The sequence below is a fragment of the Cyprinodon variegatus genome, unplaced genomic scaffold (genome assembly GCF_000732505.1).
Source record: "Cyprinodon variegatus isolate N-32 unplaced genomic scaffold, C_variegatus-1.0 Scaffold748, whole genome shotgun sequence".
Lineage (NCBI taxonomy): Eukaryota > Metazoa > Chordata > Actinopteri > Cyprinodontiformes > Cyprinodontidae > Cyprinodon > Cyprinodon variegatus.
The window spans coordinates 346,460-354,910 of NW_015151201.1; positions in this window are offsets into that span (position 1 = coordinate 346,460).

Genomic DNA, 8,451 nt, shown 5'->3' on the forward strand with positions numbered 1-8,451 from the left:
CTATTTTGTTTTGTTTTTTGTCTGCACCAACAACACCAAGTCAAATTCCTTGTAAGTGCAAACCTACTTGGCAATAAACTTGATTCTGATTCTGATTCTGATTCTGATATATGCTCCTCCTCTGCAGTTCCGCAGTGCTGGATTCTTCTCATTTCTTTTTGTGTGTTTCTCCTGAAATTCTCTAGTTTGTGGCTCCTTAGTTCCCAGCCTGTTATTTCTAGATTTATGTATTTGTACCATGTACCTCACCATTAAAACTGCAAAACTATCTCTGCCTCATCTACTTTGCAACAACATCCACCAACCCTGACACATTTAGTCATTTTTTTATTATTACTTTTTTTTTTGTCATTTGAATTGCTATTGTGAATTAAACATTTTCTTTTATGCGACAGCATGTAAACCTTCAAGCACAACTGTACATCTATATAGACGGGCTAAATGTACTTAATGGTAATCACTGCACTTCTTTCATCTCATACCTTTTCCCATTCTTTTCACGTTTGTTCAAGGATAAAGGTTTTTTAAAATTCCACCAAACACAAGGTTTGTGTATGCTGTTTCGTGGCTGTTTTTTTAAGTTTAAAAACACTATTATTTGCACTGTTTGAAGTTCTATTAGATCTGAGAATTTTAATGAGCCTATATTAGTGAATAATGGATTAGTGCATAAGTACATACATTAGTGTGGTGGTGATAGTAAACCTATGGAACCGTCCTAAGGGTTCTAAAATGTGCCTAGTGGATTCAGTGATGTCTTGTTATCCCAAACATTTACACAGTAGCTGAGGTATGTTGACAATGTGTGATTATTGATAATTTAGACATTTGTTTTTTCTTAAGAGCAGAGATGTTTCTAAATAGCTTCATCTGAAATGTGAGGTTACCGGCAGATTTTTTTGTCACTAATCACCCAATGATTTAATTTAATTCATTTTTTTTTATAAATGTGATTTAACTGTATTGACTTTCCACCTTTTTGCAGTCTATTTGAACTTTCATATAAAAATTTCCTTAGAATTATTAAATATCATAAACTTATTTTTGTCCAAATTCATCAATGAGCAAACATACCAAGAAGACCAAGGAACACAGCAGGTCAAGGAAAGTTGCGCCAAAGTTTAATGCATACTTAGGATATTAAGCAATATCCCAAGCTCTCAGAGAACTCTTTAGCCCATTGTGTGAAAAACTAGAAATACTAAGCCAAAACCATAAACCTTCTCTTATAGAGCCACCTTAGCTAACAGGCCGGATAAGGCAAATGCAAATCAAAGAAGCAGCCATGAGGCTCATATTGACTCTGGAGGAGCTACAGAGATTTACAGCTCAGGTGGGAAAATCAGTAGACAAAATAAACATTTATCTCGCACGTCACTAGTCTGGTCTGCATGAAAGAGTGGTGAAAAGAAAAAATTAAATAAAGCAATAAAAAGTCCTTGCTGGTCAAATAGACCAAAACCAAACAGTCATTTGGACATGTATGCCTTTTGAGCCAATACCTTTAAATGTGATTTGATTAAGTCTTCACAGTCAATCTAATTTAGGTTAAAATGATTAAATCTATTCATGTGGCCCCGAAGCAGAGCCAAGATGAAGCAATATATTGAGAGAAACTGGGAAAGTCACTGGATGGTTGCTCCAGCCTTTCACCCATTTTTTGCTGGAGTCAGGGAATCGAGCAGTTATTTTGATTTTTTATTTCAGTTAGTAGTTTCTGCTAAAATAGAGTATACTGATACGAATTCAAAATATTTCAGATGTATCTGTACCTTATAACATGTCGTTAATCACATTCACCATAAACATGTAACATCAATACCAAAATTAGCAATTATGCTCAACCCCTTATAAACTTTTTTTCTAATTCAACATCATAACACTCAGTCTCCAGACTGATTAGGAGACACTAACTCACAAATTTTAGCTAACAATGGCTTCAGCAAATCACCTTTTTTTCTACTGCTGTTCCAAAACATGGTTTAAACTGACCACTATTACATTTCTGGATTATCTGTCAGAGTTTTCGGTTCCCCCGGTTAGAAATGAAAAATAACTGATAGCAACAAGGTCCGTTTCGAGTCCAGGCATTTTTTTAACCTGATAATGTTCTGTGTTGTTTAGGTGTTTTTTAGACCCTAAAACTGATGAATTGGTTCAATAAAGGTTTAAACTAATTTACCTTTTTTCGTTGTGTTTGAAAGCCCACAGCAATCCCAGCTTTGTACTTTCTCCTAATCATCAGCACCGTATCAGAACAGCAGCACAGATCCACATTTATTATTTATGATGATAAATGATGAAAGAAAACAAGTTTTGTATGTGCGGATATAATTGTTTGTATGCATGAGTATCAAAATAAATGAGGAAGAGGAGCCGTACCTCTACACCAGCAGTCTCCCCATTGTCTTCTTAGATCCTCACAGTTGCTTCACAGCACAATCAAACTGATATTGTTTTGTTTTATAACCCACAGCTGGCTACCAGTGACATATGCATGTAATTACTCCTCGGTGTGTGCATGTGTGTGTGCTGTATGCATGTCTGCTTTTCTATGTGTTCGGCCACATGCTGTGCACCGCCGCCGCTGCACCTGTTTCATGTGTCATATCGTGCTCATCTCCTTTCACGGAGCCTCCCAGGCCTGAGTGTCCCAGACATGGGCACAAACGCATACGTTCACACCTTGATGAATAATTAAAAAGGTGTCATGTTGATAAGAGACCATTGTACCTTCAGGAGTGTAACGCTCTCCACCTTTATGTGAAACACGCCTTGATTAAACGTTCTTTGTTTTTCTCACTAAGGGCATCCGACTTTATGCCTGTCATTCATGTCTAGACTCATATTTCATAGTTTCATAAGCACACATATGCAGACAATCTACTGAGAAATAAAACAACTGACTTAAGTGATGATATATGTGTGTATTGCTGCCTAAAATCTCAAGTTAAATCAAGATTTTTATAATTTTTGTATAATAATGTTGTGCCACATGTTTTTCTTTTTTATTACAGGTAGTTACTTAATAATACCCTAAATGAACATAAGTTACGTAATTGCAATTAGTATTCAGTGCAGAACAGTTGTGCTTAGGTAGCAAACATTTCAAAGGAAGTATCTCTGTGTTTGCATATCTAGTTGTTGCACATCATTGGTGTATAATTGAGGATGCTCTTATCAAGGCAGTCAGAGCACTGAGAGCCATTAACTGGCCAGTCTTTTATGACACTCTGTATTATGGATGCCTTCTGTGAGCAGTTTCATCAGAGGCCATAAACATCAGCCTAGTCAGCAAAGTCCGTTCATTAAGAGACATTTAAATGTAATTATTTATTGATGCCTGCTATGATCTATTGTCTTGGAAGAATCAGTGTGGTAATTTATTTTTCATGCCATAGTGACCAGTGGACTCTGGGACTTTCCAAGTTAACAGCTGTCTTAACTGTTGCGACAGAAACAACAATAGGGGTGTTTTTAATGATGTTATAAAGATAAAAAAGAATAACCTACACTTGTGTTTATGGGTTAGGTTACTGTTGAGGTTTGGAGTTTCTGATTCAGCTCAACTTCTATAAATATGCCTAAAACTCGCATTTCAGTCTTAACCTAAAAGTTGTCCAGTATTTCTTCAAGAGTTTGGAAACCCAACACACATTAAACCAGCGTAACCACAGTTGCTACAACTGTAACCAATAGATGATTTCATGGACCATGTAAAATTATATTGGCCATTTTACGAGAGACTTTCATAAAGTGCCAATGAAACTCTCCTGTTTGACATTTGCTAAAGCCAGAATGATAAAGCTATTGAACCGAGACATTTTATGAAAGACATTTTTGCTCTGTTAAGGTTTTATTAGTCCATAGAAAACCTCAGACAGCAGCAAAGTGCTGTGAACTAGAGCTGTGGAAAAGTCATTAGGAGTTCAAGAGCTATCCAGGGGATAAATTAGTCTGTTCTCTGAAAAGTGCTCATATTCCTTCGGAAGCGTCATACTTACTGTCATGCCAAACCTTACCCTTGACATTTTATTTGGCGGTGATGCTACTGTATCAACGGACCAAGATGTTGATGATGGTAGGGATATATCCGCACTGAATCAGATATTTTTCCTTCTATTGTGGACTGCAGCATATATCTCTTCTTTGGAATACTCCTTGTGGGGTGTATATTGTATATTTATTCAAATATTGATTAAAGTTAACAGCCACTTTGTTGTTGGGGGATATACTGTGCAATATGGTTTAACTTGAATTTTATTAAAGCTACAAAGAAAATGTTCTGTGCGGTTACTACCAGCAACTTACCAGCAACTTACCAAGTCCTTGACTTTTCCATTTTTCGAGCTTAAAAGCACCTCTGCCATAACATTGACCCATCACTATAGAGCTGGCTGTTTTAAATATTTAGGCTTAAAAAATGTTGTCAGACAACAACAGACTTAGTCAATTCTGCATTGAAGTGGACTCTGGGCAATTTTGTTTTCCAGCCTTCTTCCATTTTGTGCCTGTCTGCTCTCTAGCTACAGTATATAAGGACCCATCTAACTTTTGTAGGGTAGGGAACATGTCTAAAACTCCACTCCTCAACATTCAATTAGCATGTTAGACCTAATCCTTCAAACAGTTATTTACAGGAGTGTTTCCTTTGATTGCCGCTTTCATTTTAGACATAATTAATCCATCAATAGCAAACTGATATGTAACACTGGCTTTTAATAAAGCCGTATATAAACCTGTACTTAAGAAACCTTCTCTTAATAAAGATGACCTGATTAATAACAGGCCCCTAAAGCAGTGTTTCCCAATCTTTTTTGACTGTTGTACCACTGGGCATTTTTCTTACCATGAGTCCCCCCCCCTCAGTCAAAAGTATTGATGATTGTCCAAAAGTGGACGTACAATAAGTGATTATAAAAAAAAAAAAAATATTTTACTAACTCTTTTAACCTGAGCATTTCATTCTTAGGCATTCTGTTCTTTCCATCTCAAATAAAAAAACAATATAAATATGTTGCCTGGAAGTTAGTAAGGAATTGAAAAAAAATGCAAGATTAAATCATATATACTGTATATATATATATATATATATATAGGTATTTATAAAACTTAAGCTCCTATGAGTAACTCCCTTATCATCCCATTTGAACCTCATGAATTGGGAACAAATTTTATAGTCAGACTGACTTTATTAGTTTTACTGAGCTGCTTTGATGAGCTCTGATAGCTCAGTGTGAAAAACAGCTGATACCAAGTTGCTCTCTGCATTCAGTCTGTTCTTCTGCCTCGTTTTGGTGAACTCAAACATATGAAAAAAAAGACTTTTTGGTTGCTAAAAGCTTGTTTAGTTTTTTAATTGGGTCCTCAAAAAAGCAAAAGACATTTTATTTTACAACCTAAGAGAAAAAATTGTTTCACGCACCCCTTGCAATGCACCTGCTGACCACTAGAGGTATTGAGCATTGAGAATCACTCCTCTAAAGGATATTTTCTAATTCATAGAGGTTTCTGGAAAGTCAACAATCAAATGCCCCATGCAGGAGGAATCAGTGTATTAAATCTGATGGGTTTACAGAAAACCTTTAAACCAGTTTGATGAATAAACATAACTTTGATGCATTATTTGATAACTACATAATCTGTAATGTACTAATTTGGAATCTGCTATTATGTTTTTTTTTTTTTTTACGTTTTTAAAGAGTGTTGAGAATTGGTGCAATAGAAATGAAATGAAATGAATGAAATGATCCCTTTTTCTATTTTCACCTCTTCCTCATGATACTAAATTCTACATTCCTTGCTATCAATGTAATTTTTGGTCATTTTCAGTTCAGGGTTTCTCTGCTGTCTCAGTGAAGGTTATTTGAACAATCAAATCAATCACAAAATCTATCTACCAAAGAAAGTATGAAAGAAAACCACAGAATATAATTGGAGACCTTTAATTTTTCCAAAGCACCACAAATAAATTGTCCAGACAATACCCTATCTAACATTGCTCATGAATAGATGTGGGGTTAGGGCTCATGTTGAGGATCAGAGAGGGTCTAACTGATTATAGGGGGATCTGACGAGATTGGCCTGCCTCTGCAGATAAAAGAGGTTGGCAGTACAGTGACAGGCTCTATCCATCAGACACAAAGGTGGCACGTCAGCCATTTTTATACAGCACTCCAAACTGATGGATGAATCTGTTGCTGACATTAAGACATCTGAGGTGCTGTCATTACTGAGGTTTCTTTTGTAGTCAAATCTAGGAGCAGTGACTGTTTAGGAGAGATGTCACCAGGCTGCTAACGAAAACAGGAATACTTCTCCTAATATGATGCAAAACTACAACAACTACTTTAGAGTTTGCAGCTACTGTACTGTAAATCAATAAATGCACTTCGGAAATGCCTGAGAATACATGCAAAAACATAAAGAAAAAAAAAAAACCTGCAGGAATTATTATAGTCTAGAGAACATAGCTGTTTTCGTTTTGTTAGAATTGTTATTAAAAAGGCTATGAGTCTTTAAGCATCAACATTTTATGCTGTTGAATCTTGGTATCATTATTATACTGTGCAAAATTGATTTAAAAGTCTGAATAGTAAAATAGCTTGGTAAAAATCCACACAGTGGATAATGTTGGTGCACTTTCTAAGATTGATGTGTTTTTAATGAGTGGTAACATTCAGTTGTTGCTTTAAGTGACATTAGGCTGGAAGAGAGAAGGGAAGCATGCTATGCTAATAGGGAAACTATGGGCAAAGGTTACTGCTAAAGCTCGTGTTTGTATTTCAGTTGATTTCTGTGGCTGAGTCACAGGACATTTTTCTTCTTTTTAATGGGGTTGGCAGTAATTGCGATTCTAATGAAAGTTCACTTCCCAACCAGTTAGCTTGGCAGCTGTGGCTTGTTGCTCATTTCCAGGGTGAGGGAAGGGCAAAGGTGCTCATAGCGAGGACGCCTTGACATAACATGCTTTGCCACAGGATACCATGTGACATAGGAGTAGCCTGTCTAATTACTGACACAGCTGGAAACCCAGGACTGTGTCCAGCTTATTTAGAGGCATGCTCGCTTCTCCATTTGAGGATTAAAGGATAAGAATAATAAATTGGTTTTGTTCTGAGAAAATTAAATATTAATAGTCAATATGTATCACCCAGTCAGAGACCTTAAATAAATTTATAATTGAATCCAAATGATTCATATGTAAATAAGGGCAGAAGAACACATTGAGGTTATAGGATGAGGCTGTATAACATACCGGGCTCATTAAATTTTGATGATGATCCAGATCGTAAATTGGATAGAGGAATTTTTAAAAAGGTTCTCTAACACTGTGGTATGGTACTGTATATTAGGCGCAACAAGCAGTTTCCCACCTAACCAGAGGATGGCAGCAGTGACTATAGACAGCCTCAGCTTTGGACTCAAAAAGTCCAGAGGTAATTTACTCAAGACAAAAACAGAACAAAAGGGGACGTTGTTGGTTTGTTAGCAGGATCAAATCTGAAAGTATGAATGGATTTCATGGAGTACTTTTCTAGTTAGTATTTGTATTTTAAACATTTGGGGGATTTTATTCTTGTTTTTGTGTTTTTTCATTTCAGTTCACATCTTTGTGTTAAAACTAACCACGTACATGTGCTCTTCTCTACCTGTCAGTGGACTATCAGCACCAATACTCAGATTTGTCTTTCCTGCACTACTCTTTTCCCTTTGCACAAATTATTGCACCTTACCAAACTTGTCTGTTTAACTTCTTAAGTTTGCAAACACCACTGCAAGACCACCACTATAACCAGAAGACTTTGAAGAATTACAATACTAATAATTTTCTTGCAGAACTTCAAAAAATGCACTTAATTTATTTATTTATTTATTTATTTACTTATTGATCTCACATGGGAGAAATTTAGTTAATTTTAGTTGTTGCATCAGCTCAAATAAAAGAAGAATGTGCCAAAGGAAGAAAAAGGTGCATGGGACATATGCAGTATATACAGTGCATCCACATATAACAGCCTTTTTTTTTATATACTGTAGTAGGATCATTATACAGGGTTATTTCACAGGGTGTTTACATGAGTTTTTATATAGATGGATATTTATATATATATTTATTGCACTGGGTGTCAAATATAGAGAAACAGTTATTGCACAGGGTGTCTGTATTTACTTACAGGGGGGTAAATCATGTCTTAGTTAAACACAGGAATTCTAGACCACTGGAGCAACAGAAATCCTTAACAACAAAACTCATCTTGTCACCAATCATTTCAAGCCCTTCTTGACTGAACACACTGCACACCACAGGCCACATATTATGTAGCTTCATTCTTTGTCATGCTGAAAACATGGAGCAAAACGTTCAGGTTAAGACACAGTCTGATTACAGGAACAAGGCGGAGGTCCACCAGGTCCGAAGTCGGCCACTGGGCCAGTAGGCATCCTATA